Source organism: Pholcus phalangioides, unplaced genomic scaffold (genome assembly GCF_987345545.1).
Source record: "Pholcus phalangioides strain wild (caught in Gottingen) unplaced genomic scaffold, Ppha-v1.0 ptg000015l_1, whole genome shotgun sequence".
NCBI classification, from domain to species: domain Eukaryota; kingdom Metazoa; phylum Arthropoda; class Arachnida; order Araneae; family Pholcidae; genus Pholcus; species Pholcus phalangioides.
Genome location: NW_028301608.1, coordinates 108121038 through 108141545, shown reverse-complemented (window position 1 = coordinate 108141545; position 20508 = coordinate 108121038). Strand labels below are relative to the sequence as shown.

Genomic DNA, 20508 nt, shown 5'->3' with positions numbered 1-20508 from the left:
ATTCTTTGTTTACAGATAACAGCAAAATGTAAAGGCCACCATTTTATTTCGCCCTTACTTAAGCATTTCAGGTAGTTTTTAAAAAAATCAATTTAGTCGATTAAATTGCTATGTTGACGCATTGTTTCAATTAAAAATATGCTAACAGCAGCAATTCACATCCGTTTTTGCAAAACAAAAAAAAAAAAAAATTCAAATACATCTTTAAAAGAAAAAAAAAATGAAAATCCCAATCGGTGCTCATCACACAAACTTCATTTTTTGTCGTAAATTTTCTCACACATCATCGAAATTAATTTTGTTAATTAAATGTAGGTACATAACTAGAATGTGTCAGTGAAAAACGACGAAATAATTTTTTTTTTCGAATGGAATTCAGGCAAATGTCAGTATGAGACAATAGCGTGTGATTAAGTCAGTGACTACCTCGACTCGGGAAAACCTCACTTCTAACGTTCAACAGTCACCGCGATCACGAATTCAACGATCTATAGACACTTAGTGGACACATACAACAAACGAGTTAATCGTTAGTTCCGTTTTGGTGAATAAGAACGAATATATACAAAAGAGAAAAGGGCACTTGACGACGTGGTGGCGGCTCCTGACAAAGTTCGAGTTTCGGAACCTTGCGAAGTTACACAATCGATTTCTCTCTCTCTTTCCAGCCAAGTTCGTTCTCATCTCCATCAAAGTCAAATGCACTTCGGCGATATTCAAATTATCCTTTGAGCTGGAAACGTCGCGGGAGAAGCGTTCTTGCAACTCCAGGGAATTCCCTCTCTCCGAAGAAAATTCTCCAAGAAAATCTCACCATCTTAATTGGAAATTCCATCCTCCTTCCGTTACGATACCCCATGACGTGTTTGAAAAGAGTAACATTTATAACACACAGTGTATTGAAATGATTTTGCGACTATTGCTGTATTTTTTTTTAAATTCTTTTATGAACTCGAATGAGATTTAATTCAATTAAAACGACGATTGATGATCGTATCGTCGTGACAACGTTTGTAGTTACCGAATCAGATTCAAATTCTGAAATTCATGATGCATTCACTGAAAAATGCAGCTTTTGCAATTAATAATTCGAAGTTTTTCTAGATCTCGCTTCTACTTGATTGTCGCAGCTCGAGCTCATTGCGATATCGAACCCGAAATTTATATCACTCTGAGCCCTTCAAGAGGATATTTCTACAACACTTCTATCAATCGATTCAGCAAAATATTTCAAGCTGGAACTTGTTTCAGGACAATGTTTCGACGTGGCAATATTTTGAGAATCGTAATAATCGCAAAAACATTTTATTTCTTACATTCGTTTTCGTTATTTCATATTTTATTCATAATTTCATCTATTTTATTGCTTCAACAATGGTGCTTCAACGAATTACCAATTCTTCACCTAACGATAGTTTTTCAACAATGATTTTCACAACAAGGCTTTTTCTAATAATAGTTTTTCAGAAAATGCTCAACAATGGTTGTTTAACAAATCTTGTACTAATGACAGTTTTCAACAGTTATTAACAGTATTTTTAACAATTCTCACTAATAGTTTTCCCACAATATTTCTGCTAATAACAGTTTGTTTTTCAACAAATTTAGAAATGCAGTAGAACCTCCCAATGACGGACAACCATGGGTACTAAAATCATTTTATCCACTAACCGAGAGTTTCCTAAAATAGACAGTGACGCATTGTTGCATATAATTTAAAAAGTGTCCATAAGCACTGTGTGTGTGTGTAATAGTTTACCAACAATGATCCTACTAATAATTCCCGATGTAAAAAAAAAGTTTGGAACATTTTTTCCCCTCATTCATGTTTGTTGGCACACATAAGACATCAGATGTAAGGGAAGGCCAGGGCCATTAATAGAGTTTTCATTAGGGGTGGGGGAGACGATTTTTTTTTGTCCGGTCCACTACTGTGAAATCCCATGATTTCATAACCGGTGTGTTTGTTCCCACGCAAAATTTCGCCCCTCCCTAAATTTTTCAGCCAGGGCAATTGCTCCCTTTGGCCCACCCCCTGGCAAGGCAAACTCTATGATAGATATCACCACGGTGTCCTAAGAGGAATTACCACCTTATACCCATTCCTTGGAAAGCCTAAGGGCTGTGCATTACGTCATCATCGATAGGGGGGGAGGGAGGTTTCCGATTTGCTGACTTTTGATGACAAGGGGGGGGGTCTGGATAATGCTTACGTCAGCAACCACCCTTTATGAAAATATGAGTTATGATTCAGAGGGGCAGAGCTGATGACAACATTTTGCTGACAAGGGGGAGGAGGGGGGTCATCGTTTTGCTGACAAGGAGGTGGGGGGGGGGTCAAAAATGGCTAAAAATTTGCTTACGTAATACTTGAACGGCCTCTAATAGCGTTGCGTGAAACAATGATTTCTTGACAATTCTGACAAAAAAATAGTTTTCCAATCATGTCTAAAGAAATAATACTTTTTCAAACGGTACAGAGTGGCTCTGACCCAGCTGCTTTGTTATGCAGTCGTCTCCGCTCAATCGCATGATATATGCTTAGGCAGGGAGCAATTAAATTGCCACTTTACAACGTTAGTATAGTTTGTATATAAAAACTGATGAAGGGTCAATATTAACACTTGAGTATTTGAATTTTTTTTTTTTTTCAAATCCTGACATAGTAACATATCTTCGATTAATTCGAAATGTTTCGTTCAATATAAACGTTACGTGTATGGGGTGGTTGATGTGTATTAACAGTTGACGTGTGAAGCGATATTCAATTGAGCGGAGGGAAAGTCGTTGAAATCATCACATTAAGCGGGGAACTTTAACGTTGTCTCTGGGAGGAATTTTGGTGGCGAAACGTTTTATCCGTTTAAGCGGTGTATTCGTTTAATCCTCATCCGATTAAGCGGGGCCGACTGTACTTACAAAAACGAAGATGACTGGATACCAACGAAGATAACTTATTAGAAAGAATTTTCCCTCTGTGGGGAATTTACTATGTCGCCATCTGGAGGTTAATTTCGTTAAAAGCTGTTGCTGAGTTAGCAGGCTGTCTATTGCGAGCCCTGTTCAGTCACAGTGTCTTCAGGAAAGAAAGTGACTGTTCTTTGCAGCTTAATGGTAGAGCACGCGCCCGGAAAGTGCGAGTTTGGTGGTCCGTTTCCCCATATACAGAACTGTGACTTTTATCCAGTCATCTGTACTTCGTATAATTAGCGGAGAGGTTCATCGTTTCGTTCTGTGCTTACATAGCAGCGATTTTCAACGGTAAATTTAGAAAGTCCTGATCATCACCCAAGGAAAAAATTTCAAGTGCGCTCTATAGGCCGGGAACTACTGCAGTAGAGAGGTAATAATGATTCCTCGCCTAAATTTCAGGAAGTGAAATAATTTCTGAACAAAACTTTAGAAAGCAATGGTTGCGATTTGTTATTGTTGGCGGTGCTAATTCAGTGGCATCAAAGCTATTCGATTTCTTTTGTTTGTTACAAACACATCATGTAATACACAAATAAAATTTCATGTAGAAAAAAAATTGGTACTTACTTTTGATACCCATATTTTACTGCTATTTAACCGTTCACGTACCATATAAACATTCCTCAGGGAATTTCTAAAGAATTGCTTGCTGCATGCTAAAAGGATTGTCTCTACGGTGGCAGTAACGTATTTATGTTTGTTTCATGTTATACAGGTACCGCCATCTGTCTTCCACGTTTCGAAGGCGAAATGACAGATGCCTGAATTTTCGTATTATGTAAGTACAGCGTTAAAGGTCTGCCTGCTCTCTGCGGAGATGTTCGTACAGAAGCAGCGATACTATGAATGATATAATTTCCAAAGGAAATCACGAAAGAAAGTAATAAGTACGATAAAAAATACAGATAAAGTTTTCTGGTCCGGCGTTCTACCTTGTGTGTTATTTCAATTTTACCGAAAAACCAGCAGGTTTTCTGAGAAATGGAGTGTGGACTTCTCAGACACGTTTCACTGCAGTTATTTCAGGTAACAACGAAGCATTCCCGAACACGATGCCAGAAAAAATATCTTCCAAAATAAACATAGGAACTCTATGTATGAAGGTCATACGTTAGAAAAAACATTAGAATATTAAAAGCAGAATAATACCTTCTAGAAACAAGAAACCCCGCCCAGCTGTGCCAGGACACATAAAAAAATATGTTCGCAACACCTTATTCCTATTAAAGCATTGTCAACACCTCATCAAAACGTTGTAAGACAGCGTAACTTCCCGGATGATACATACATACATACAATGTAGCAACGAACCCTCAACTCCCGACCGAGAAGTTGACTTCATCGCATTTATTGCCGAGTAAAGACGCACGGCAACAGAAACAACAACAACATCATCACCATCATCGTTCGCTAATTTGCTCGTTTTTCCAAATGTTACAAAAATTCCATTTCTTTCCTTCCTTCTTTCTTTTATATTTTTGTATTTTTTTTCTTTTTTGACTCGACCAACTTTCCGGGTCAGCGGAGGAGACAGAGATAATCATAAAAGAGCGAACAAGAATTTCCAGAAGCCGAGGAGATAGATATACGGGGAGAGAAGATTCCTAAAAATAGAAGTTGCTCAACACGAGTTGCAGTTGCGGCAGCGACACTATCACCGTCTTCTCTTCTCGGTATCCATATCATAAGAGAACACAGATAATAAATAAGAAAAGAAAAGTATGAAGAAGACACACATTCTATAGACTGCACATAAAATAAAATGAAATGAAAAAAATAAAGAAAGAAAGAAAGACACACAAAAAAAGAAAAGAAACCCAGTAGCGACATAATTTTTCGACGAAAGAATTCCCGGGACATACTCGCACATAAAAAAAAACCCTCTCATGTCTTAAAAAACGTCTTTGGAATCTTAACGATCAGCGACATCGAAAGAAAAAAAAATGTTATTGAAAAAAATGCCAGGTCTAGTTTACGAACGAGTACAGCTCCTGGAAGTAGTATGTGTTCGTAAATATTAGTTGTAAATATAGTGAAACCTCGATATAATGATACTCTGCGATTCAAGGAAAAAGTATCGTTATAAAGGGGTTATGGCTATATGGAAAGGGGGATTGTCCCCACAGCTTCAATGGCGGAGCCGACTGATCTAACGTATGTACGTATATGCCTATATATGAATTGACATAGTCATCATGCCCCCCCCCCCCAGACTTTCAAGTCTACTTCGTTTATGGACATGGGTAGTATTTTAGTATTTTATGTAACATATCAGACGACGCCACATTTTTTGCTGCCGTTGGCATCATTTCTGGATTGGCATTGTTTGTACCACAGAAGAATGCATATATAAGTGCATTTATTCACAGCGAAAAATTCTAATCAATCAATTCATCAATGAAATTGAGTAAAATTCGAATGAAATGACGAATGAAATATGAAATGATGCATGGAATACGATATTATGAATGGAATACGATATTATGAATGGAATACGATGTTATGAATGGAATACGATGTTATGAATGGAATACGAAATGATGATTGCAGTATGGAAAATGATGAATGAAATATGAAATAATGAATGAAAAAAATACAAGGTGGTTTTCATGGAACTACCCTGGACTGACATAGGTCTCTTGAGAGATCAAACCCTTGCATTCCAGTTGTGTGTAGTTTATGTTTTGCGTTGTTGTGTTACGCCTTTGTGTTGAATTTATATGCATGAAAATGACAATAAAATGTTGTTAAGGGGCCGTTCAAGTATTATGTCATCATGGAGGGGGGGGGGTTCCGATTTGCTGACTTTTGATGACAAGGGGGGTGTTTGGATAATGCTTACGTCATCAACCACCCTTTATGAAAATATGAGTTGGATTCAGAGGGGCAGAGCTGATGACGAAATTTTGCTGACAAAAGGGGGGGGGGTCAAAAATGGCCGAAAATTTGCTTACGTATGACTTGGACGACCCCCTAACTGAAATTCAAGCGATTGTTGTCCCCTGTAATGTAGTTTCCTGCAAAATATTCTCGTGTACTACACAGAAGTTAGCTTCACGGGAAATTCATTAACGCTGTCAGAGGGCACGTTGCGTAAAATACCGGTGTTATTAACCCTCAAAGCGCTCCCATCATCCACAGATGATGAGCGTAGTAGCCTGCTCAACCATCTCGTGATGATTTCAAGTGTTTTTTTTCAATAAGATGAAATTCTTAAAGTGACGTATACATGGCGTGCATCTTCTACGTTCATCTGCAAAGGGCTATGAATAGGTAAATACACACACTTAAACTTTATTTCGAACCACCCGGTACATCTCATAGGCAATGTGTTTTTTATCAACATATTAGTCTACTTTACAGAATTGAAGAAGAAAAATGTAGAAGCTCCGTATATATACATATGCAAATTCCCCCCCCCCCTTCTTTCATAGAGATCCATATAAAGTGTTGAAATTATTTTGATGAAAAATTCCCGATACACATCCGCTTCTCCGAAATATCCCATTATACAAAGAGAATAGATTTATTCTTCTGGAAAAAGTTCGGGGGAAAATTCATCCTGTTTGCACAACAAATGATAATAGCAATATCCCGATATTATTGCCGAGGAAGCGAGAGAGAGACGATATCGCGTGCATTGAAATTACAATGGAAAATAAATTGAGTTTTATAAATATATAAATATATATATTCCTCTCCTACTTCACACAAATAAATTGAAATTGAATTTTTTTCAGGAATTTTCTCGGGAAAAGATTTCGGTGAGAAAAAAGAGGAGGGAATATATATTTTTCCTTATATCTAGTGGCAATATAAAAAAAACGAGAAATTTCCTGAAATGAATTTCGTTTCGTATTAAGGGGATCTATATTCCCACGCCAAAGCGGTAATAGATTACTTGATGCAAAATTGAACTTCATTTCAGCTAAAGAAATACAGGGTGGCCATAAAAAAGCACTCTCAAACCATCTGCAGGCTGATCTTGAAGGCCCATCTTCTTCGAACTTGGCTGTTTCTAAGGATTTACGCAAAATTCGTCGACGACGGCTCATCGCCACGCAAATTGCTGATAGGAAAATTTACCGAGAAACTATTCATCGACGGAAAAGTCACCGCTCGGAAAATTCACCGACAACAATTCGCCACCGACCGAGTGATTGAGCAAGTGAGGGAATATGTGAGCGAGTGAGAAACCTTATGAGTGATCAAGTGAGTAAGCGATTGAGTGATCGAGTAAGAGGATGAGTTGCCAAGTGAGCGAATGATTGAGTAGTGACCGTACGTGACTCACACACTTACTCGCGAGCTCACCTGCGCACTATTCGCTCATTCGCTAACTCACTCGCTCAGTTGCTCGCTCACTTGTTCATTTGTTCACTCACTTCATCTTTGAGATGTGAAGCAGTGTGTGGATGGTATTTCAATGTTCCTTCACTCACTGGTTTTCTCACCTGCTCACTTGCTCATTTGCTCACCTGCCCGCTCACTCACTCACCAATTACTTGGCTCACTCACTCACCAATTGGCTCACTTGATCAATCACTCACTTGCTCACTTATTTACTCACTTTTCCCATTAACTCATTCACCTGCTCATCTTTTCGCTCACTGTCACTTTGTCGATAAATTGTTGGTCGGTGAATTTTTCTTACCGTTGAATCACGAAGCGGCGAATTTTCTCAGCGTCGAATTTTTTTATCGGTGAGTTTCGGTGCGGCGAATTGTTGTTACTTGTGTACAGCCCCCTCAAAATGCCAACTTCTGAGCCAATCAAAACTTGGTAAACACAGTGATAAGCTGTGATTAGTGATAGCTGCCAAAACAAATGCCATATTATGGCATTTTGCCTGAACTTACAGGCTTTGGTTATAACCATATCAATTTTATATATTTAATACGTCACGGTACAAAATATTGCGCTTAAAAATATATAATTTTCGGCAAATGAATTTGCAGAACGGGATCTAGTGTCCCACAATCGACTGAGGGTTTTCAAAGAGGGACAGCAAGAAAACGGTGACAGATATTTGAGTCATTCTTGCTAATATACATGTGCGAAGTCAGGAATTTCAGATACGTCATTCATGTTGCAAGGGGATGTATAGTTATATAATTAAAAAAATTGATTTTTTATACGGACACCCTGTGCTCAAATACCTAATAACAAAGCTGTTGCCCTGCTTCTCCCGATGACACCAAAAAAAAAAAAAAAAAATTCACGTTTCTAAGTGCAATATTGACTGAGATAATTGAATTCAAAAACAGAGGAAAGTTGGAAAAGAACACCGCGAAAACTAACGGACAACGCTTCTTGCCCAACTTTCCTCGGATTTTTTGATTTCAGATATCTCTGCGAATATTGCACTTAGAAACGTGAATTTGTTATTGTTGGCATCAGGAGAGACAGGGCAGAAAATTTTTCGAATTGGGTTTTTGTGCACAGGATAAAAAGTTAAAATTTCTATTTTAATAACTAAACAACCGCAACATGAATGACGTATCTGAAATTCCTGACTTCGCACATTTATATTCGCAAGAATGACTTTAATATCTGTCAGTGTTTTCTTGCTGTCCCACTTTGAAAACCGTCAGTCAATTGTGGGACACTCTGTACATTTCAATAATTGGAACTTTTAGTACACGCGGACATAAAAATTGAATTTCTTAATTTCTTTATCCAAATGAATTTTGAGACTAAGTAACTGCACATGATTTGAAAACTTTTGCCATTGAAAGTATGTTTCTAAAGTAAAGGGTTGCGCACGCAGAGATACTTATATGCTGTGCAAACAATTTTAGACAGCATATGAAACGTATCCACTTCTAACTTCCCATGTTTCTCTTACGAGTAGGATGACATTATTATCCCGGATGCAACTATTGTCACCGATTTAGGAATTCTTATTCGCGAGCGGCTTAGGGCCCTTTCACACGGAGCGGATGCGGATGCGGACGCGGATGCGGGTCCGGAAGAAGTTTTAACAATTGGAATATACTGCGCCTTTCAGACGAGCCGAAAAATCTCCGCACCTAGGAAATGTTCATGCGGGTCCGGACGTCGTCCGCATGTGTCAAAACCTAAGTGCGGGCTCCGCATCCGCACATAGAAGTTTTGACAATAGGTTTATTCGGAGCTATTCACACGATGCGGATGCGGAGCGAATTCGTCCGCATCTTTGGCTACTTTTTGAAGGTGATTTTTCACGGAATTTTTTTAATTATTTGCCATAAATACCCTTAAAAACACCATATGAGGGTCCCTGTTCATCAAATACGATGTACCCACATACGTCTATCCCTTTGTTTCCTTCTGAGATTGAGATATAGCAACTTTAACTGCCTTTCGTCCATATTTCACAATTTTATACAATAAAACCTGTCAACAACGGCCACTGACGGGACCAAAATTATAAGCCGTTCTGTTCATTACGAATATTTAATTGACTACATACTTTAATAACTTTTAAATTTAATTTAAAAATTTTAATTTTTTTTCTTTTTAAATTTTTAAAATTATTTAAAAAATTATAAATATCTGAAATATTATTTTAAATATTTGTTATTTTTTTAAATTTTTAATCTTTTAATTTTTTCAAACTTGAAAAAAAATACTTTTATTAAACAACGTTATCCACGTACGGTGTTCACTCAGGGCCGGATTAAGTCGTTTGAAGACCCTAGCGCTTGAATATTTTTGGTGGTTCCCCGATACCTACAAGTATATTTTACTCAATATTCAGTCTATAAACTTAAAAAATGAAATTTTATATTTCAGAAATGACTAATCTAAGGATGGGATTTCACTATAAAAGGTTTATGAAAGTATTTTTATAAAACTTGAAAAAAGCAACTAATAAATTTATCGCTTGCATTTGCTCTAATGCAACCGATAAATTTATTAGTTGCTTTTTTTTAAATAATTGTTATAAAATTTTTATAGTGTAATCCGGCCGGGATTATACTATAAAGTTTTATAAAAGAACTTTTATGAAAGTTGAAAAATTCAACCAATAGGCGCATCGGTTGCATTCAAGAAAATGCAACCGGTGCACACACACACACACACATACATTTTGCATTCAAAAAATTCAACCAATAAGATAATATTGGTTGAAATTTTCACGTTTTATCAAAGAGCTTTTACAAAACTTTTATAGTGTAATCCCGGCCTAAGGCTGGTATTACACTATAAAACTTGAAAAATGTAACCAATAAACACATCTGTTACATTCGAGCGAACTTAACTGATCGGCCTATCGGTTGCATTTTTCAAGTTTTATAAACTAACTTTTATAAAACTTTTATACTGTAATCCCGGCCTAAGACAGAATTGTGATGTGAATATTTCTAAGCACAGACATTTTGAACGTTCCCACCCCTCCCCTTTTTTTCTACTTGCAAATTCTTTGATATCTCCTGAATTTTTTTTAGGAACATATTAGTTTTGGATGTTTTTGGATTGGATTTTTCGAACATTGGATGTTTTTGGAATTTTTCTTTCATATTTTTCCGGAAAGACGGATTTTTTTTTCAAAATGCTTTGAAAATATTTGAAGACATTTTCTCCCATCGACTACTTGTGAGGATCGGAATTAAGACATATTTATTCCCATATTCTATGTGGCTCTAGATGAAACCACCAAAGAATGCCTCTAGGCTGCATATGGGCACTGAATCAGGGGTGAAGGAGAAAAACAGTTACAAAAATTGCGAAAAAATAGTTTTTATGCACGAATTTCAACCTAAAGATGCGGGCGAAACACCCGCATCTTCAGTGCTCGTGTGAAAGGGTATGCGGACCCGCTTCCGCATCCGCGTCCGCATCCGCATCCGCATCCGCTCCGTGTGAAAGGGGCCTTAGGTTTTCTGAACATTGTTCAGCGGAGGTAAAAAAATCGAATGAAGTGCTCGGTTTCATTTACAAAAAAAAAAAGTCACTTCGCGTTGTCCTAAAGTCATTCTTTCGCTTTTCTGAAAAAAAAAGGCTTAGTTCGTCCTGTACTGTAGCATGCTGTAAGGTTTTGGAGACCATACTTACAGAGGGACATGGACTTGGTTGAAAAGGTATACAGAGAAAAGCTACGCGTGTCATTGTTGGCACATGGGGCTTGAGTTATGAAAAGAGACTTCATTTTTTGAAAATGTTTACATTGGAGGAACGCAGGTGTCGGGAAAAGGGGGGGGGGATAAGATCGAAGTGTTCAAAATTTTCAACGGGATGGATAGGATAGACCATGAGTTATTAATACACCATCAATCGACTTCTTTGACAGGGGGGGGGGGGGCACGAGTATTGATTGATTCTAAGCTACAGTGTCGCAGGGAATTTTTCTGTAATAGGGTTGTTAATAAATTTGACAGCTTACCCCGGGTGTAGTAAATTCAAACACAATTGACACGTTTAAAAAGAAATACGATAAACATGTTAGGGTAAATCGAGAATCTATCCATTCTTAAATAAGAAAAGTGCAGCAGCCCAATTGAAAGTGCAATTTCTATCCATTCTATAGACTACCATAAATATTTTTTTATGGGCAGTGTGTTATATTTTACCATGTATACGTAGTCTTTAGTTTATATAATTTCACTTTTAATTGGGTTGTGCTGTACTTTAGAAATATATGCTACCCATTTCCGTTACGGACATCCTTTTCTCAGCCATCTCATTGGGCATTTTGCCTGTTGTGGCCTTACATTTGTATTTTGTATAAGCAAAAGCCTGACCTGTATTCATAGTGAAAAATCTAATCTGTATAATTAATTAAATTTACAATCTGTACGAATTGTAAAAACTCTAATCTTTGACCATTGGAGTAGCTATTTGAATGTCGAATTAACCAAAATAAATGATACGTACACATCTCGCATGAGCATCGATATCAAAGAAAACGGCATCACTCACCTATAAAAAGAAAGAGGAGAAAAAAAAAAGCATTATAGTATTGGCAAATAAGCAATCTTATACTCGTCAGAAAGCATTATTCCATAACTTAATAAATGTGGCGATAGAAACTTTATAGAGTATGAAGGAAACATTTATTTTCTGGATATTATGCTGAGGTGAACTCGGAAAGAAAAGTCATCTTGTCTCCGCCGGGACTCGAAGCTAGGCCCTCTTGCATACCGGGTAAGCATGCTACCATCTACACCACTGGAGACACGACCCTGCCTTCCTTATTTCACGCACTGTGGCGTGAGGCAATCAATTATTAAACTTAATCGACATCAAGAAAAAAAAGTTAAACTATTTCGTTTGATTTCTGGCGCATGCAAAAAGTGAAGATACGTTTTTTGAATTAAAATCATGGCAAGGAAAAAAAATTGGTAAATTATCACGGTATACCAAAAATTGTTGTTGAAATTGTCTTCAGCGCCTCACGCCACAGTGCGTGAAATAAGGAAGGCAGGGTCGTGTCTCCAGTGGTGTAGATGGTAGCATGCTTGCCCGGTATGCAAGAGGTCCTGGGTTCGAGTCCCGGCGGAGACAAGATGACTTTTCTTTCCGAGTTCACCTCAGCATAATATCCAGACAATAAATGTTTCCTCGATATCTTGGGCTGAGTAAAAGCAACCTCACTCTATAAAATATGTTTAATAATGGTTAATTATATAATAGGGGTTATATAAATTAATTGTTAATAATTAATTTATATAATAAGGGTTAATATTTAATTTATATAATAGTGGTTTTTGATAATTAAAAACTCCTATTATATAAATTTCATTACTTAAGGCACAAAATATTTTCGAGGCTGTTTAGATAAATATTAAGTAAGGCCGGGATTACACTATAAAAGTTTGATAATAGCTCTTTTATAAAACTTAAAAAATCTAACCAATAAGCATATTGGTTACATTCGATCAAATGCAACCGATGATCTTATTGGTTGCATTTTTCAAGTTTTATGAAAGAACTTTTCTAAACCTTTTCTAGTGTAATGCCGGCCTAAACCTTTATCATTTGTTATTGTTAACCTTTCAATTCATTGCGTTACTAAAAACCCATATTAAATTGATAACAATCAATTATTAAACTCAATCGACATCAAGAAGTTAAACAATTTCTTTTGATTTCTGGCGCATGGAAAAAGTGAAGATACGTTTTTTGAATGAAAATCATGGCAAGGAAAAAAAAATTGGTAAATTATCACGGTACACAGAATAACTCTGCACCATTAAAATAAATGCAGTGTGTTCGAATCGTTATTGTACTTATTCACATTTAGCCTTCTAAGAATTAATTTGGTTTTTGAAGATAGCCCATTGTCAACATATATTTAAGGCTCATATATTAGAAGTCTAGCCAATGTGGGGATCTGAATTTTTCTACTTCCTACACTATAAATTCACTAGAATAGGAGCTTCTCGAATTTCTTGGCAATACTAGTCTGGGAAAATTTTAAAATACTGGCCAAGCGATATTGCCCTATGGTTTCATGAGGCCCGGTGCAAATTTATCACTCTCTCATACGGTCTACAAAAGTAATCTTGTGGAAAATATGGCCCGAGAGCTGAAAAGCTTCTGCACCCATATTTGTGATCCTAATTACCAATAATAAGAATGTATGTATATAAAATTTATTTTTTGTGTGCATGTTCCCTGCACACCGAAAATCAATCGGTCTGAAATTGTATATTTTAGACAGATCTCGTTGAATTTTGCGCATATGCCAAACAGGACCCGACTCGAACGATATGCTACTTTAAAAGTTCGTCAAAGCGGGGGGGGGGGGGGGGGAGTACCTGAAACGGTCGGGAAACTGTCAAGCAACAATGATTCATAGGCCTCAACAATGACTTTTGGAAGGTTCACTTTGGCTACCGTGGTTCCCAAACCTTGCCTTTCAGACATGTTTATCCCTTATTTAATGCTCCCAGTATATAGAGAAAACCCGGGAAAAGCACCGGGTATTCTAGCAAGTAAATGAATAATTTGAACAGACAGAAAATTTCTACTAAATATAAACACAAGCATCATTTATAGATGAGAAAAAAAAAAAATTGCAACGTTCCTCATGGACGGACAAAGCAGAATCATCCAATGACTCTCCCTGATATTAAGACAGAATATCTTTTATCAACATTGGAAAACAACACGGTAACGTATTATCTCAATCAAAAGCATAGCTCAGTAACCACCGAACAGAAAGGCATAAACGAAGGAAAAAATAAAACTGAAGATTGTATTCTTTTCTTTTTCGTCATTAGGAAGAAAGAACTGGAGTTTTTTTTTTTCCAGTTCCTTTTCCTAAGAAAAGAAATATCCGTTTTTCTGGTATTCGGGTTCAGGAACAATAAAAAGAAACACAAGGATGGAAAAGTATCGGGTGTAGGGGATTGATCGATGTCCGAAAATGACCCTCCGGCTTTTCCCCATTCTCAGCCCCAGAGTAATTGTCCATTTTCTTTTCCTCTACCTTTTCTTTTTCCGTTACGGGGGCTATACCATCAAGATGGAGGTCGGAGATTCTTAATCGCCCACGCAATCTCGATACCCGATCGTCAATCGAATCGCTGTTACCCATTGGACGTGACCCGGAGATTTAGGATCGCTTAAATCGCCTTTCCACTCAACGATCGACAAGAATTCGGATATTATTTTCTTCTTATTATTATTATCATCCTAAGAATAGAAGGAAAATAAAAAGGAAATCCCATTCTCTTCGATATAGTTTTGAGAACTTCTCGAACTTGAATCAATGAACCTCAAACTTGATTTCGAACGGGAGAAAATAATAAGTAGTATCCGATAACGGGAGTGGGGGTGGGGGGGGGGAATCGAGGATACGTACAAATAATCGATTGAATTTTTTTCTCTTGAGCTTGAAGCTAATCGATACGGAAAAGAAATAAATTGTATAATCGTAATCACACTGCTTGTAAGTATACTCACTCATGCCCAAAAGTTAAGCTATAATGCATGAACTACTACTACTTAACGCACATACAGCGAAGACTGTTATATCTTGGAACATTATTTTTCAAACTTTTATTTCTTCTCGGTCAACTTTTACCATAAAATTCTACTAAATTCATTTTTAGTGTCTCTATACTGTATGAGACATCGAGTGATATTTAAATTGCATTTCATTTTTGCTGTAATAATGAAATATGGATTATTCAAAAGGAAAAAGATGTTCCAAGGTACAAGGGGTATACTGTGGGTTACTGTTTGTACAACAAAGGGGACTGTGCCTTTAATAATAATAATAATAGCGTGAACCTCACGCATTCCCAAGGGATCAGCATGATCCGTCCAGGGAATTTGTTAGTGTTAGTAAACATCCATGCCTGAACCGGGATTTAATTATTATTAAACATGTAATGTTGAAAAAGGGCAAAATTACAAAGACAAAAAAATTCAAATATTACTGAAAAAATAATATAATGAGTGTTTTTCTAAATATAAAATATCAAACTAATGACAAAACATGACTATTAATATATAATATATATTAAGAAATGCATATATAGTTTTTCTACATTATATAGTTTAATTCTAACACAATTGAAACGTTTGAAAAGAACTACGACAAACATATTGGGATATAAATAGAGAAGATATCCATACTTTGATAAGATAGTCATAATTTTTTATGGGCAGTATCTTTTTATTTTATCATAATTATTGGTTTTTTATTGCTCTTTCAGGGTTTCTCATTTTTGATATAGTTTAGATATGTATTTCACATCGATATTTTTATGGGCATCTTTTCTCAGCCACCTAATTGGGCATTTTGTCTGTTGTGGAATTTGGGGCCGTTCAAGTATTACGTAAGCAAATTTTTAGCCATTTTTGACCCCCCCCACCCCTTGTCAGCAAAATTTCGTCATCAGCTCTGCGCCTCTGAATCCAATTCATATTTTCATAAAGGGTGGTTGATGACGTAAGCATTATCCAACCCCCCCCCCCTGTCATCAAAAGTCAGCAAATCGGAACCCATCCCCCATCGATGATGACATAATACTTGTACGGCCCCTTTGTATTTATACTTGTAGAAAGGAAAATGGAATGTTTTCACATCTTTAGTTCCATCAGTTCCCTTGATGCTAGGTGATTGCAGTAGAGATAGAGCATCCGTGATACCAACATTTGCTATATCTGGCACCGATGGACAATACAATATTTTCTCTCTTCTCGGCCCGAGAAAATTCACTTGGTAAAAAATTTGCGTTGGACGCATCTTACATTGTAAACTTTGAACTTTTTCCAACAAATTCGACCAGGAAATAACTAAAGGTGGATGGAAGAGAAGAATTTGGGGTAGCTGAAGTTTTTGTGAGAGGTATGGAACTAAAATTTAAAATGTAAATTGTATTTATACCCAAAAAAGCAGAAGTGTTAAAAATTGGCGTAAGTTGAGTATTCCGAGGTAAACTAGGGAAATTTCAAGTTTTATACTGTTTCAGGTACACGATGTTTAACAATTTGTGAAAAATATTAATAACTTTATTCACGGTGCTTGGTATGATTGAGCACATGATATGTTGCATCAGGTTTTTACACGGATTATAATTACTAAATACAGGTTCACTAAACTTGCAACATTGAGGAGAAACAGGAAAGAAAATAAGAACACAATTTTGTTAATAAACATGCATACTTGCGAAATCTCTGTCTAGGTCACAGACAAAGAGCTGGAACAACATTCAGTCGCGAGCTGTATGTATTTCTAATCTCTTCAAAAACATGTGTGATCTGAATACACATGTGGTCCTTACGTATTTGTGTTGTCTTGTGTACGCTTCATATTATGGTGGTGCTGCCATCTCACTTCCATATTTTGAAATTGAAATAGCATATGTCTGAATTTTCGTGTTATGTAAATATATCATGTTGAAGGTCCGCCAGCTCTCTGCGGACAAACTTTTTCAGATGACGAGAAACCGGCTCAAATTCTCGAACTTGAAATGGAATGACATTAAAGATTTCATTAACTAATAAGAAAAATTCGTATTAAAAGAGAGGAAAAAGAAGCATTTCATTAAAAATGTTTCATTTTTTGTTCATAAGAAAGAAGATAATGAAAGTTGATTATTTTGAAAGGGAGAAAAAAAGAGTTAATGAAAAACCATCTGATGCATGATAATTATCTGCAGTGGAAATTATCTTCAAATTAATTAGTTACGCAAAAAAATACAAACTAATGGAATTGGACGGGACTCAAATAAGAAGAAATAATTAGCTCCATAAAAATAGAAATTGAATTTTGAAATAAAAAGAGGGGGGAAAAAAAGAAATTTTGTTTTTATTTCATTAAAATTCGATTAGAAATAATGTAGGAGAAATTTGAGGATGAATAATGATAAGAAATAATTATGGCGTAACCAAATAATGTTCCGTAGCAATTTGTTTCTCTGATATCGATCCAGTCGCCTGAATTGATTGTGTGTACTTTTCATGTGTGTCTTTCAGGGGGAGCCTTCGTAACAATAATTATACAGGGTGAGCGTAAAATGAGTTGACGTGTTCAGAGGAGGGTTCTTTAATGCATGCATGGGCCGTGTGTGGCCCTCGGAGCTTTTTCCAGTGGTGCGCCAACGAGAAGACTTACAGAGCTATGGAATTCATAGAAATGCTGAAAAAAATCCAATGAAGAAATGTATTCCAGAAATGGTGAAAGAAGTAAACATTTCAGAACTAATGAGAAATAATTTCATAATTACTTAAAGCAATAAGTTCAGAACTATTGAAAGAAATAATTGCAGAATTAGTAAGGGATTGACCAGAATTATTGAGGAAAGAAATATTTCCCAAATGAGTAAGAAATATTTCCAGAAATGTGTTGGCAGAAATATTTTCAGAATCAATGAATATTTATATTTAATGAAATAAATTATTAATAAAGATTCCCTTTTAATGAAAAAATTCCAGAATTGATAGAAATTCATTTTCAGTGAAAAAATTCATATACGTGATGGAAAAATATTTTCAGAATTAATAAAATTCTCCAATGACAGAATGATCTCTGTTTGTTTCTGAGATCTAGGCTCCGTTGGACCCGAACGTTAAGATGCCACTTAATGCATCTAGATACCGCACTATGACTTATTTTCTCTGAGGCCTCATAATGTTTCTTTTCTGACCCGCAATATCTGGAAGGTTGAAGACCTCTGGTTTAGAGAGGTCTCAAACAATAGCCTGATCGATACTAAAAATTTGTGCTCATAATATGCAAAGAATTCACTCAACTATTTGCAATTAACCCTTGAATGCGTAGCTTTGTATATGTACAAAGAGTTCTTTAAACGTTTATTACTGCAGCCAGTTTGAAGATGAAATTTCAGAATTGCCTTTGCACACATAAGCTGAGGTAATTTCCTTCCACTTCATATTTTGAATTTGCTGATAGATGTACCAATTAACGACAACAACTCCCTTATTTTTTTGTTGCAAAGCATGTGCGGCTGTGATTTCGCTAATTTATTCAAGTGTGTTTGCGCATTTCTTTCTTTTTTACCTTGAAGTTTTGCATTCCGATTTTTTCCCCCTTACTTTATAGTTTGAATCACAAAAAGGTAGTTACACATTTAGGAAGTAATATTACTTTAATACATTTACATTATGTGTGTTTTTTTCTTTAGGCTTCGCACGTCTTCAGTAAGGCCCTGTATAAGCATTACGATTCGAAATAGATTTTTTTGAATGATTTTTCGGGCTTTCTACATACGTGTCATTAACTATCAGCTAAAAGTATGAGTTCGAAAAAAAAAAAAAAAGGTGTTTTAGGGTTAGAAAAACAATAAATAAAACTGTCACACACGTCTAATAAAATAAAATAAAAAAATGGACACCCTCACCATTTTAGGATGATTAATTGGCCAGTTGAGACTGGTTAAGGATTTCAAAAATATGATTATCGTCAGCGTTTCCGTCAGCGATCACGATTGCACAGAAATGTTTCATTCAAATTTTAGTGAGTAAAGTAAATAAGAGAGGGAGAGGGAGGGAGGAAGAGAAAGAGAGAGAGATGGATAGATAGATAGATTAGTTTCGACAAATAGCGATTGTCGATTTGCAAATGCCACAACTTCACTAAAATATGAATATCTATCGTCACTATAGAGAGGGTCAATTTGGCTGCAAATTTCCATTTTAACTCATTAGCCAAACCCTAACATTTAACAAATAGCCACCGAGAATTCTTTTGCAATGAAACACTTTTTCCTCCATTGTTTATTATTATCAATAGAAATAATTTTCAGATCAAAAACTAATGACAGATCAACACTTAATAACCTATGAGTACGTCCTACAGAAAAAATACTGAAAATACTGGCCTATAAGTAATGCCAGAGTAAAATAAACTACTCGAAGGAAAGATCCATATGTACACGCACGCAATGAAGAGCGATTTAGAGATTACACTTGTTCATACCCCAATTACTGAAGATGTCTGACGCAAGTATTACATAATTCAATGCATATTTATAAGCAAAATAAATAAATAAATAAATAAAACATCAGCGAGGACACGGACGGATTACAACCCACACATGTACACACCAGCCACGATCATATATCTTCTCCAGGAGAAAAGAAGAAAGAAACATCTCATAACATCACTGAGATAACATTGAATATAAAAACACTAAAACCCTACATGTTTCTTTTTTCTTCTTCATCTTCGTAGGATGAGTCATTAGAAAAAATCTTGCCAAGTCGGATTGCTTATCATCATGAGAGAGAGAGAGTTTCTTCAAGATTAGAGCAAGGCCGGTCATCAACATCTTAGTGACAACTAAAGAAGCCAGTGACACTCACGCAAAAACCAGAACAAAAAAAAAAAAAAAATTTTTTTTTCTTTTTTTCTCATTCCTTAGTCTTCTTCCTGCATTTCCTGAATCTTTATTTTTGGATGTCTCCTTTTCTTTCATTCCGCATCCTTCGTGTGGTTCTCAAGGCTGAGAAAACGCCGCTCGAGAGAGTACCAAGTTTAAGAACGATGTCTCGTGTAAGAAGACGACATCCCATTGCCAGCCGGTTTCCTACTAATCATAATAGTCTCGTAATAATTAACGAGTGATGGACACGATAAAAACAAGACATTCGTTGCCCAACTTTTTCTTCGATGTAAAGAGTGAGAGTGAAATAAATTAGACCAGTATTTCGCAAGGAAAGAAAAAATTTTCATATAAATTTTGGAAAAAGAAAAGCCGCTGTGCAGGCGTGACGGCATCGTGCTGGACTATCATCATGTTATCCAGGTTCGAACTCCATTGGCGGCACAATGGTGTTCGTCTGAAGTTGGTTTTCTGCGGTTTTCCAACTTCGCGATGGGAATGTGGGCTGGCCTCTCGCTTGAAAAAGTCTCTCCGCAGAGAGCAGGCAGACATACAACACGATACTTAGTCGAGGACATTCAAGCATTTACCAACTTCACTTTAAAATATGAAAACAAGATGGCAGCATGCCATGAATCGATTTGTCAGAAATCCTGCAGAGGAATGTATGCGAGGTGCATATACGATCGAGTACTAAAACCCTTTTTAACGGGCACCCTCAGTTGCGGTTACCCCTCTTTTTCGGCCA

General features: G+C 36.4%; 1 protein-coding gene and 1 non-coding gene across 3 annotated transcripts in view; one reads left to right on the top strand and one right to left on the bottom strand.

Moving 5' to 3' along the window:
* The window catches only part of LOC149077320 (uncharacterized), a 418271-nt gene that overhangs the window by 138622 nt on the left and 259141 nt on the right, over positions 1-20508 (bottom strand). The window lies entirely within an intron of this gene.
* Positions 12389-12462, top strand: TRNAT-GGU (transfer RNA threonine (anticodon GGU)). The gene has a single exon. It is a non-coding gene; the product is annotated as a tRNA-Thr (tRNA).